Below are 12,186 nucleotides of genomic sequence, written 5' to 3'. Positions count from 1 at the left end.
ACATCTTGGAAAACCCGGGTGCCTGGTGGGAGTTGTGTGGAGTGAGGGGAAATGACAAGTGTAGGTGTGCCAAAGATATAAAAGAGTGCACAACTTCTGGACTGTTTGAGGATAATTGTAATTACTGTCGGGGGCCTGCTGCACGTTGCCAATTCATGTGTGTGACATTTTACATACTTGTCACCCACCAAACGCTGTTTCGAGCAGAAAATATCTCAAGCGGAAAGCAAAACCATAGCCGAGAGACATTTTCTCCATAAACCAGTCTCCTGTTGTAACCTTACATGACATTTGCACACGTAGAATTCCTTATTCTGCAATTTTCAAATAAGAGAACGAACAAGTACATTTGCAAAGAACCCACAATTCCGCCTCTTTTATTGCAAAAACAATAAGTGTATTTTTAGTCAATTTTTTGCAGTTGTACACAACCCTTGGGGAGTAGGCAGCCTTATCTTGCGGAGCTATTGGCCAGCTTCTTGCAGATTAAAACAAAAGAGCGACAGCTCATTAAGTTATGGGTGTGGCTGATGCTACTGAAAGCATTTTTCTTGCCGAGGAAGAACTGCATTAATGCTCAACTATCTTTAGCTGCAGCGATGCATTAACGTTAGTAACACTTGTTATTAAATTGTAGAAGGATTTTGTTGGTTAATGGAGGATGTGACAGCATTTAGGCCAGCAATTGAAACTAGCCTTTTGTTTATTTTTGTTTAACTGTTTATTTTCTAGAGACTCTCCATTATATAGAATGAATAAAAAGCAGAAAGACACAAAAATGACATAATAGAGGACATCTTGACTAGGCCCAATAAAGTCAGGCTTACTTGAGAAAATGCTTCCAAAATAGTGCAATCAAAGTTATTCAGTTTAAGAAAACGAGACATCTCAAAGCTTCGATGCTTATGCGCACTTCATTCACATTAAATTAAAGCTACCCGTCTGACCATTATAGAACGCAGTACATGTAACTAGTACAACATGGACTAAAGCTCGAAAACCCCCCTAAACCTTAACCCCCCTCTACAGATGTGCAGTAAAGTATCAAGTGTGCATTTAGATTCAAGGATAACAAGATAAAATGTAATGAACTTAACTCTTATGGCACAAGGCTATACCTTGTTTCATTCGAATGAAGGAACTTGCTGGTCTCAGGAATGTATCTGTGATACAAAAGCCCAACCAATGTGAAAAACCTAGCCAAATAGGCAGCGCCTCATGTATGATATGAATGTTTCTACTTGACGCTCTAATGGCCTGAATTTGAGGACTAAAGGGGATATTTACAATAAAATGTCAGAATACGGTGTAACGCAGCGCTCCCAAAAAAATGTTATGCTGGGATGCGCTGTATTCACAAAAATATGGTGCACATCTTCGTTTCCCCCAGCACTGGCACAAAAAAAGCTGCCCAGCACCTGCACAGGCACCTTCGTGCCATGTTGCAAGGGTGCCTTATTTAGACAGCGGTGTTAAGCCACATTAAGGGGCTTATTAATATGTCGGTTGTAGTCGCCACCGACCGACACTGTCTCGGACTCTAGACCGACCGGCCTGATTACGATGAGACTGAACACCGATCAGTCGGATTCCCACTGTTCTCTATGGGAGCCTATGTGACGGCCGTAAACCAGCCATAATACAGGCTCCTATTGAGAAATGGGTGTGTGTTTGTATTAAGACTTGTTCCAATCTCTTTTGATGGTCTCAGGTGATATTGTCATTGGTGGGGATTTTAATGTGTTAATGGACCCGCATTTGGATACATCATCTCAATCATCCAAACAACTTAAACCGAAAGTCTTTCAAACCATTTCACATTATATCAAATTATTCGATCTTTCTGATCATTGGCGGGCTGATAATCCCTCTAAAAGAGATTATACCTGCTGGTCGGGTAGATTCAAATCCTCATCCCGCATCGATTTTTTCATAGCTTCTCGCAATCTTAAGCTCGGCTTTTGCAATACGCTGTTCAACGTATTCTCAGACCATGCTCTGCTTATTAGGGAGTTCACTTTTGGGGATTTTAGAAGATCCCCCAAAAGATGGGTTCTTAATAGAGCTCATCTTAATGACGATAAATGGGTCTCTGAATTAAAAAACATGATTAAAGACTTTATAACTCTTAATATGGGCACCGCCCCCATAAGTATTATCTGGGACGCCCTAAAGGCCTTTATTCGCGGAATCATCATAGGGAAAGATGCGGCCATTTCAATTGTATCCAGGGCTCAAATCAAGCTACTGGAATCTCGTATACATACTATGAGCGTTCTAAGGCAACAAAATCCCTCACGATCGGTTAAAGAACAATTAAATGAAGCTAAACAAAAATACACTACTTTTTTATATGAGCAGGGCGAGGTTTTTTTTCGTACTCAATATCAAAAAATATATGAAGAAAGTAATTTTACTGGGAGATTCTTGGCCTGGCAGGCCAAAGAACAAGCCGCATCTAATTTAATTCGGGAGTTAAAATGCCCGGTTTCGCATCAATCTACAATCGATCCAGATAAAATAGGTGCGATAATGCATCGTCATTATCAAAATATATATTCTCATCAGCTTAAAATCAATCAGTCTAAATTAAACTCCTTTTTACGGCAGGCTGAGATCCCTTCTCTTTCCCATTCCGAAGAATTAATTATGGCAGATGAATTTTCTCTGGAAGAGATAGAGGCGGTGGTAAAAGATCTTCCATCAGGGAAAGCCGCTGGTCCGGATGGACTACCCGCAGAGTTTTTCAAGGTTTTTTTTCCCTCTTTTTCTAATCTGTTTCTACTTTTGCTTAACTCCATGCTGTCTGGAGCCTCAATTCCTGACTCTTTCCGCGAGGGCACTGTGGTCAGCTTTTTGAAGAAGGGGAAAGATGCTACCGATCCTAACTCATATCGTCCCATTACTCTTTTAAATTCGGATTACAAGATTGTCACTAAATTACTGGCTATTCGATTTAACCGAATTTCTTCTGATCTGATTCATAAAGACCAAAACGGTTTTATTACCGGTAGACAGCTCATGACTAATACTCACTATTTGGCAGAAGCTTTGGATTACTTGGAGACACGGAGGATCCCTGCACTTATTTTGTTATTTGATGCAGAAAAAGCTTTCGATTTGGTGGTTTGGGAGACACTTTTTTATTATTTTGCAGCACTTTCATATCCCATGTAACGTTATTAATTTTATTCGTAATCTTTATTCGGGTGCTAGTGCTAATATTATCATTAATTCACACTCGGTTGGATCTGTTTCAGTTAATCGTGGAACCCGTCAGGGGTGTCCGTTATCACCTATTCTTTTTGCTTTTTTTATCGAACCTCTCGCAATAGCTATTCGTAAATCTGCAGAGATTTCACCCCCAATTCCATCTATGTCTAAGATTAAACTTTATGCGGACGATATCATGTTACTTATTAATTCCGATCTGCAGTCTCAAGCTCAGGCATTTCAGATTTTTGAGCAATTTGAGTCTTTTGGGGGCTACCGGATCAATAAAAAAAAAGACTGAAATTTTGATTTGTGGCAATCATATTCCAGAATTATATCCCGATCTATGTGGCTGTATTAATAATAAACCTAAAAGATATCTGGGGGTGTTTTTTTCTTCTTCAGTTACAGATCTTTTCAGTTTGAACTTTGTTCCCCTTCTTCAAAGGGTTCGCTCAATGCTAACCCGCTGGAATAAATTACCCTTATCATTACTGGGTAGAGTCGCCTTGATTAAAATGTCTATTTTACCATTATTTAATTTCTTGTTTTCAACAATTCCGTGTTTTCTCCCAGGGTCTTTTTTCTCGAAAATAGAATCCTTACTTTCAAGTTTTCTCTGGGCACATAAAAAGCCCCGGATTGCGATGACTACTCTTTATGACGGTTTAGATAATGGTGGCCTAGCACTTCCAAACATTAAAGATTATTATTTCGCCTACTTTGCTCAGTATTTAATTCGTTTCAAGGTCCCTACTCCGAACCCAAATCACTATATTAGTTTTTTCTTCTATTTAATTTTTTCGGAGAGTCAAATATCCTCCCCTCTTCAAATACCTAAATCCCCAAAATTGGTTCGGTATAAAATATTAGCTTGGTTTTTCATGAAGCGTTCGGCCATGATTAGCAGATATTCTCTCTCTCTTTTTAATACCTCCTCTTTGCTGACTAATTTACTCTCCTCAAGAGGGCAGGGGGTAAGCTCGCATTTAATGTGCTATTGGACTAAGGCTGGCTTTAGCAAAGTGGGCGATTTTTTGCATCATTCCAGGTGGTTAACTCCGTCCGAGATGCGCCTACTACTTTCTGGCAATTTTTTGTTAGCCGGGTCTTATAATATAATTTATAAACTTTTGCAGCCATTTGCACCCACCTCCTTTCATCAGATTTCCCCTTTTAACAACGATCTTTTTTTCAATAGTACTTTAATAAGGAAACCTGGTGAGTGGAAACGTCATCTTGCTCAGATTAAACAAGACGATTTAGGATCCAAAGTAGTTAAAAAATGGTGGGAACATGAAAAACAGGTTTTATCTTTAACGACGTGGCGGACCATTAATAAATATAATTTTTCCACATTACGGGGAGCCAATTGGCGCAGAATGATATTTTTTGGGAAATGGCTCCTCTACTATACCCCGGCGGTAATTGCCAAAATGTTTAGTAATTTTACACCGATCTGCTTTCGTTGTCAAAGCTTCACCCCCGCTAACTGGACACATGTCATAGCTGAATGTTGCATGGTCAAAGAGTTCTGGGGAGATATTTTTGCTTTCTTATCTTCGATTTTTAATATCCAGATATCTGTAAATCTATTTTGATGCTTCATGGCTTTGATCAGAATCTTAATCTCTCTGTCTCACTTGCCAAACTTCTATTCATTTGCATGGTAGTGGCCAGATCATTGTTACTTCAGAATTGGCGATCAACCCAGATACCATCTTTTTATGAATTGCTACGTAAAATGCGCAGAGTCAAGATCAGTGAGCGCAACTGTGCGGCGAGGATTGGAGGGAGGAGAAAATTCGAAAAAATTTGGGGAATTTTTTTTTGACTCTCTTTGTATTAAGGTTATTTTCTTAATTGTTTCTGTTATTTTAGAAGGATCTTGGTTTATTCATTCTGAGATGTTCTGGTTTTTGTAACTTTATATTTTTTTTCTGTATTGTACTTAAATGTTGTATGACACCTTTCAGTTTCAATAAAAAAAATATATATATAAAAAAAAAAAGAGAAATGGGTGTGTGTGTAAAACCTTGCACCTGTGGCAGGCACCCCTTGGTGCCTGCCACACAGAGCATTGTTTTACAGGGGGGATACCCTAGGTACACCCTCGACCACCGACCATAGATCGCGGAGGGGCCCCCAAAGTCATTTTCCGACAGCCTTTCCTGTCTTAAAGGCCGTCACGGAAAGGCTATGGGAAACCGACTTCATAATCTTGACAGCGGAAACCTCATCCTTAGGGGATTATGGTGTGGTTCAGACCGACAGGAAGACTCTGAGAGTGGGTTGGAACCGAGTCTGAATGACCGATCGGTTTATGTTCTGACCGCCGTCATCGTAATTGATCGGTCAGACTGCAAACCGACCGAGTCTGTTGAAAAGCCTCCGACTAGCAGTCGCAGGCTTTCCGACGGACATCGTAATCGGCTCCTAAGTGACTTAACACCCTTGCTGACCAACATTTTGAAAGCTGTGGTGATCGGCCCCATCCCTATAACCTGGAAGGAGGCCATCATGGTTCTAGTGTTTAAAAAGGGCAACAGGAGTGACCCCGCCTGTTACAGGCCAATTTCCCTTATTGACGCCACTGGAGGAGGGGGATGGGCACTACAGAGCAGTGCCTCAATTTGTCTCTGATTATGGGCAAGGACAGAAAGGCCAGGAGGAGTTCTATCCAGCTGGCCTTCATGGACTTGTCCAGTGCTTTTGAAACCGTCAATCGGGAGAAAGTGTGGGGACAAATAGGAAAAATGGTGTCGAAAAAGCTCTGATCTCCCTTTTGCGCAGGCTTCATGTTCTGACCACTGTTGCCATAAAATATGGTCCTCTGGGGGAAAAGACTAGGCCTATTGTCTCCAGTAGGCCTAGTCTTGGCAGGGGTGCATTTTAGCTCCATTTCTCTTTTTATTGTATACTAATGGCCTAAAGGCTTTTTTAATAGAGAAGGAAATTGATTTTCCCTGAATTGGAGGCAATTCGGTCCCACTGTTATTGTATGCAGACGACACTGTGCTAATGGCTTTGACAGCTAACAGCCTCCAACAAGTATTTGCAATGCAATCGGTCCTGCCTTTGGGACCTTATATGTATTTAGCTATGTAGCACATTAGCCTGTGTGCTGAAACATCTACTGTTCTTTAACATGGAGGGAAAGTAAGCACCAAACTTCGTGACACGCCAGGTATGGGAACACATGGAGAGAAATATTGCCTTTCAGCGGGAAATGGTATAGTCCAAAGCTCTATGTTTTAACATAAAACAGGGCCTTCGGTGGTCATATCACTGAAAATACATGATTTGAAAAAAATATTATTGTCTACAGGTGCTCATGGAAGACAATTTCTTTGGAGTGGAATCTAGAGAATGCCAAAGTGATTGTGGTATTTTACTGACCTCTGCTGGTCGGTTTCTTTCAAGAAAGTTAAATAGAGGCAGTTGCCAGAAAAAGGAGAAAAAAAATAAGTCCCTCAGCAAAAAGCAATTCTGGTATTTTGCTGACCTCTGCTGGTCGTTTTCTATCAAGACAGTTAAATAGCGGCAGTTGAACAGAAAATAAAGTCCCTAAGCGGAAGCAGACAAGTCCTAGGGCTGATCTCCAGAGCCCACAAAGTACATACACATATAAGTATATACTAAAGTATATATAAGAGGTCTCGAATGCTCGACCTAAAAATCAACTTGCTTTTACAGATTTTATGTCAGCACTGGACCTAAAAGTCAATTTTATTAAATCGTTTGTTATGGTGTTTGGCCCTAAATCAACTAAAACTAGAAGTTTTGTCGTCAGGGCTAAGACTATCCAAAAGTTGATCAATTTTACATACTTAGGGAACATGTTTAATAACACTATGAATTGGGATTCACTCATCACTGCAAGGGTACAACATACTAGCCGGGTTGTGGAGGGGTTATTTTGTTTGCCTGCAAGCTAGGCCACCAGCTGGTGACTGAGCTGGTTACCATTTACAAACCCAAATGCTTATCTGTAGCATCTGAGTTTGGGGTTATCATAAAAGCCGCCATTTACAGGTCTTGGAAAACAAATTCATAAAAAGGCTATTGATGACCCCAAACAGTGCCCCCACACTTTTTTGTCATCGTGAGGTGGGGAGGGATTTTCTAGAGGAAAGAATAGATATTGCCCCTTTGCTCCTGTGGGTGAAAATGTGGCTGTCTGAGGAATTAGTGTTCTCAAGGGATGTCATTAAGGATTGCACCAACCTAGTGCATTGTCAATCCCTTGGCTCCGATTCATGAGAGATAAACTCCATGACATAGACCTGGGGAAGTACTGTGATAACCCTGTTAGTATCCACACAAATGCGAAAGCCATTATAAAAGAGGCGCCTTATTTTAGGGCAAATACGGGCCGCTCACAACTGGTAGTGACAGGTCCCTCTCGCTTGTTCCCTGCACACTGCAATTTTATTTAACTTTCATTACCAACATATGGACACGATTCTTTCTCACCAGACTTCGATTACACACTTTGCACTTTTTAGTGGCATTCCCGAAACAATCAGGATGGGTCGACTGACTCATGCCTTGCCCGTGTGACATTATGGCAGCTCAGAGCACTCTGTACTTTAAGTTGTTCTGCCCTCTTTATCAAGAGCAGGGGGAAAATTTTTAGCCCCACTTTTGAGGGAAATTCGGCCTTGTACCTGTATTGATGGTTTTAATTTTTTGCACTCTTTGTCTACTTTTCCTATTTCCACTGCAGTTTCCAATTATATTAAAGTTGCAATAGCCATTAGAAATGCTATGAATCACATTAGATGAACAGGTTCTTTGCAATCTCTAAATAGCAATTATTCATATTTATGAAATGTCGAAGTGGGTATTTATTGCAAGGGATTATATCCCTTTCTTAACTGTTTGAACGCTATGAAATGTTCGTTTTTATCAGTTTTATCTATGTTATTGCACAAATATGACACGAAAATGTTAAAGTGTAATAAATGTTTGTCAAACGTTTATGGTCCTTGGAACCGAATAAAGATACTTTGACTTGACTTAACACCGCTTTGCAAATAAAGAGAATGGGATATCGCCACCAGAACGTCACTAAAAGTGACTTCTGGTTGAGCTATCCCCTTGAAAATATGCCCACCCGTGTCTTATTCTCTGCATTAGTTGTGCCCTTGAGGACGATGTACTTGCCAAATGGCTGGTTTACAAATGTAAATGGACTCAGAAAAGGTGAATTTACACTCATACAAGAGGATGTATTCCCATTTAAGATTAAACTACTGTGATTTTGTGTGCGATAATCTGCCTAAGGCATTCCATGGCCAGGGTGTTTTGAATTCTAGTAAAACACCTTCAAACATTTGAGCTTATGGCTATTGACAAACCTTTGTATGCCACATTCCAAGTAAAGCTGTATCTATTGAGGCTATGTGGAGATATCACCACATTTGATGGTGGTGTAGAGAAAGTATACATGTATCCAAGCTAGCAATGTAGGGGGAAAACCCCCAAAACTAGTTAGGGTGTACTGAAAGGGGTTTTCTCCAGTAGACCATAAAATATTTTCTTTGCGGAGAAAAATAAATAAAAAATAACCTTGGCTATGTATTAATACATGTGTCGGAGTCGTCCCGACCGCATCGAAATGTCCCGACCGGATTTCTTTCCGACCGACCCATTTTGATGGGGACGGTCGGAAAGGAATCTGAACCGGATTTCAAAATGGCCTCCGATGGGCTCAGAGAGCCCGGCTGCCATTCGGAAATCCTCCATCAATCTGTCAGGCGGTTCTTTCCAGGCACGGGATTACGATGGAAAATTCCCACAGCCATTCTGACACAGAAAGGCTGTGGGGGCCCCCAGCAGGTCCTCCATGGGTGCAAGGCCTCCGGATGGCAGCCTAGCCCCCTGTTGATCTCTGCACCTGGTATCAGGCAACTTGAGGTGCCTGCCACGGGGTGCAGGGATGAACTGTACCTCTGCTCTATACAATGACAGCATGCATTCCATTCGGAATGCATGTTCCCATTGTAAAGAATAGGAATGCGAACGAACAGTTTTCGGTTGCATACTACTTGCTGGGCTGGAACCAATGAGAGGAGGTCATTCGGTTCCAGTTCCCAAACGATGTCGGACGGACTCCGGTCCGTCCGACATCGTAATCGGGTCCCAAGTAGTATTGTTACATATCTGAGGATCTCCTCACAGAAAAGATAGGAAAGGTGGAGATTTACACTCGTAGGTTTGTGAATTACAGTTTGTAGTTAGTGAGCAGTACTACTGTAGTAATTCTTTATGAAGGACCACTGAAAGTATGCAGCAGGAGAGCGCTAAATTATGCAGCAGAGTTCAGTAAATTATGTGGCAAGAACAGACAAAGCATGCGGCATAATGCAGCACATTTTGTAACAGTATTATTTCATTATTTTGACATTTTTTAACTTTGTAACACTGTCTGGACATTGGATGCACCACATTAGTACCAGTTTAACACCCAAATATTGCAATAAGCAATGGGAAGTTGACCACTCCAGCTTTGCAAAGGGCCTTCTACTTCCAACACGTCTGTCTGCATTTTTAGTAACGTTTGAATTGTTTGAGATAGAAACAAAATTTTGTTTCTGTGAAAATCTGCAGATTATGTGACAAATGCGGCAAGTCTATAATCATGCAATAATCACTGCACAAACTCAGTGGCCCTGTTTTTATGTACTACAAGATGCAATTTCTAAATCGTGTGTTTTACATTAGGACCAGAGGCAGTCGGTAATTTGAGCAGACGGGGTGAAGGGCGAGCAGACAGTATATGCACACACATACATACTCACACTCACCTATCAACATGCACGCATTCGCATCAATACATTCACAAGCATGTACACATACATCCACCATTCACAAGCACATTCATACGCACACATCTATTGATGGCAGGCACATACTAATACACATGCATTCATACCTACACACAAGCAAGTCCCAAACATTAAAAGGAAAAAGAAAAACGTACCAGGCTACAGTGATCATCAGATGCGGCAGGAGGGAAGCCTCTGAGGTTCCAGTAGGGTTGGGAACTGCCGCCTCCAATTGTTGGCTGAATGTGGCTCAGCCTATTGAGGAAATTAAAATTATAAGGCCTATGTGTCCCCGTGTGTTCCCCGTCACTCATGTGCACATACATGTAACCTATGTATTTCCCCTCCATGGCCTGTCTATCATGATGCTTATGCTATAACGTGGCCTGCCATAATCCAGTCTCCCATGAGAGAAACGACAAATCTGCTCTGAGGCCTACACGTTTTGCATCATGTTTTCCCGCATTTCCATTATTGTGGCTCAGCCAGAGCCAGAGCCGAAAAGAGGTTTCAGGCCTCAGAACGCTCTGAAAGCTGCAGCTGCGTATCCTTGGCCTTGCACACTTGGGCCTCAGCCAAAGGGGCCCTGACCGAGGTGCCGAGACAGTATTGAGCACGGTTATCTGCTTACTCCTACCGAAACCACATTCCTGCCTGGAGAAGGAGGGATAAACACGACCCCTCTGCAAAGGAGAAAGCCTAGCCTCTCTGTCTCTTTTCATGCGATTGCAAAGCTCACGTCAGTAAAAAGCCCATAGCCCCCATGTAAGACTTTAGCAGTAAATGAAGAAATAGATGCCACATTGGCTCTTGGTGATGGGCAACCTATGTCACAAATCAGTACCTGCTCCAGACTTTAGATATCAGATAATACAAGATGTGCTGGTCGCCCTGACACTGAAGGCCTCACTTCCAGACTCCAGACTCCCCGGTTGCATAGCAACCCTTTCACACGTCAGTTACACGTCATGCTCGAGTTGAGCACAAGTAAGGCAAAGTTCCAGTAAAGTTCCAGCTGATCACGCAACCCCCTCCAGGCATCCACCCACTTATGACACTTACCTATTATCATCAAGTGGACGCCCACCTTCACGCCTACTTACACACCCACATGCTCTTATCTCATTCTCTCTTGCTCCGCCTGAAGCACTCCTGCTTACGTATATTATTACAATGTATATATACTGTACTTAGTGAATAAAGTTTGAGAATATTGAGAATACTCTGAGAATTAGACCCTTCCTGATCCCTTGTGGTGATGGAACTATTCTCCCTATAACTCGAGTTATTTGAATAAAGCCCTTTTGAACCTGATACCACGGACTCAGCCTCTTGCTTCATGCATGATCATATTGATATATAGAAATTCAGAGCGCGTAATATTTTATTTACGACATTAATGGCGCCAGAACAGGGACAAATCTCCTTCCCCATGCGCCGGAGATGAAGGTCCAGTTTTGCCCCCTTCCACAGCCGTGACGGACTTCGAGTGTACACGCCGCGGGTTTTCCCGCCAACTCCCTCAGGCCAACGAAGGAGACGGACTGCGACCAGGCATCCATACGAGGCGGTGAGGATTGCGGATCGTCCCGACCCAGAGCCCACCCTGCGAGAGAGCTGTGTCCGAGGTTTCTAGAGATCCACCTAAGATACGCCATTCTCTGCGCAGCGTCAAGTGTCTGAGGCCTTCAAGTTCAAGTTCAAGTTCTGCTTCCCGGTGAGTTTCTCATGGGGGTTGCAATAATGACGGGTTCATTTAATGAACACGGTAAAGACGTGTCTCACTTGTGAGACCGGTATGTTCAAGAGCATGCATTCAAGAATTAATGGTTTCAAGAATTAAAGTCCAAGTTTTCAGGTGCACCGATATAACTGTATGAATGTTATTGTCTTAGTAAGGTTCAGTTAGGTTTGAATGTGTCAGGTTTTTGTGTAAGTTTGTTTCATTGTGATTTTTGGTTTTTTTCATTGTGATTTTTGTTTTCGGTTACATTCCAACATGCCGTTATTTTCAAAACTGCGTAAGATATGTACCAGAAAAGGTGTACTAGAGGAACCAGTTAACATTCCGCCTAGAGACACACCTGGACATTTTATGTACTGTAAGCATGGTTTAGATGCCGTGTTGTTTTTAGAACTA

At 41.9% G+C, this 12,186-nt stretch overlaps 1 protein-coding gene across 1 annotated transcript in view; it reads right to left on the bottom strand.

The window, feature by feature from the left end:
• DNAH11 (dynein axonemal heavy chain 11) overlaps window positions 1-12,186 on the bottom strand; it is a 3,007,685-nt gene that overhangs the window by 625,400 nt on the left and 2,370,099 nt on the right. The gene's annotated exons all lie outside the window — the stretch shown is intronic.

The sequence above is a fragment of the Triturus cristatus genome, chromosome 10 (assembly GCF_964204655.1).
Source record: "Triturus cristatus chromosome 10, aTriCri1.1, whole genome shotgun sequence".
Lineage (NCBI taxonomy): Eukaryota > Metazoa > Chordata > Amphibia > Caudata > Salamandridae > Triturus > Triturus cristatus.
Note: the sequence above shows the minus strand (reverse complement) of the source record. Positions and strands in the feature narration are given on the sequence as shown.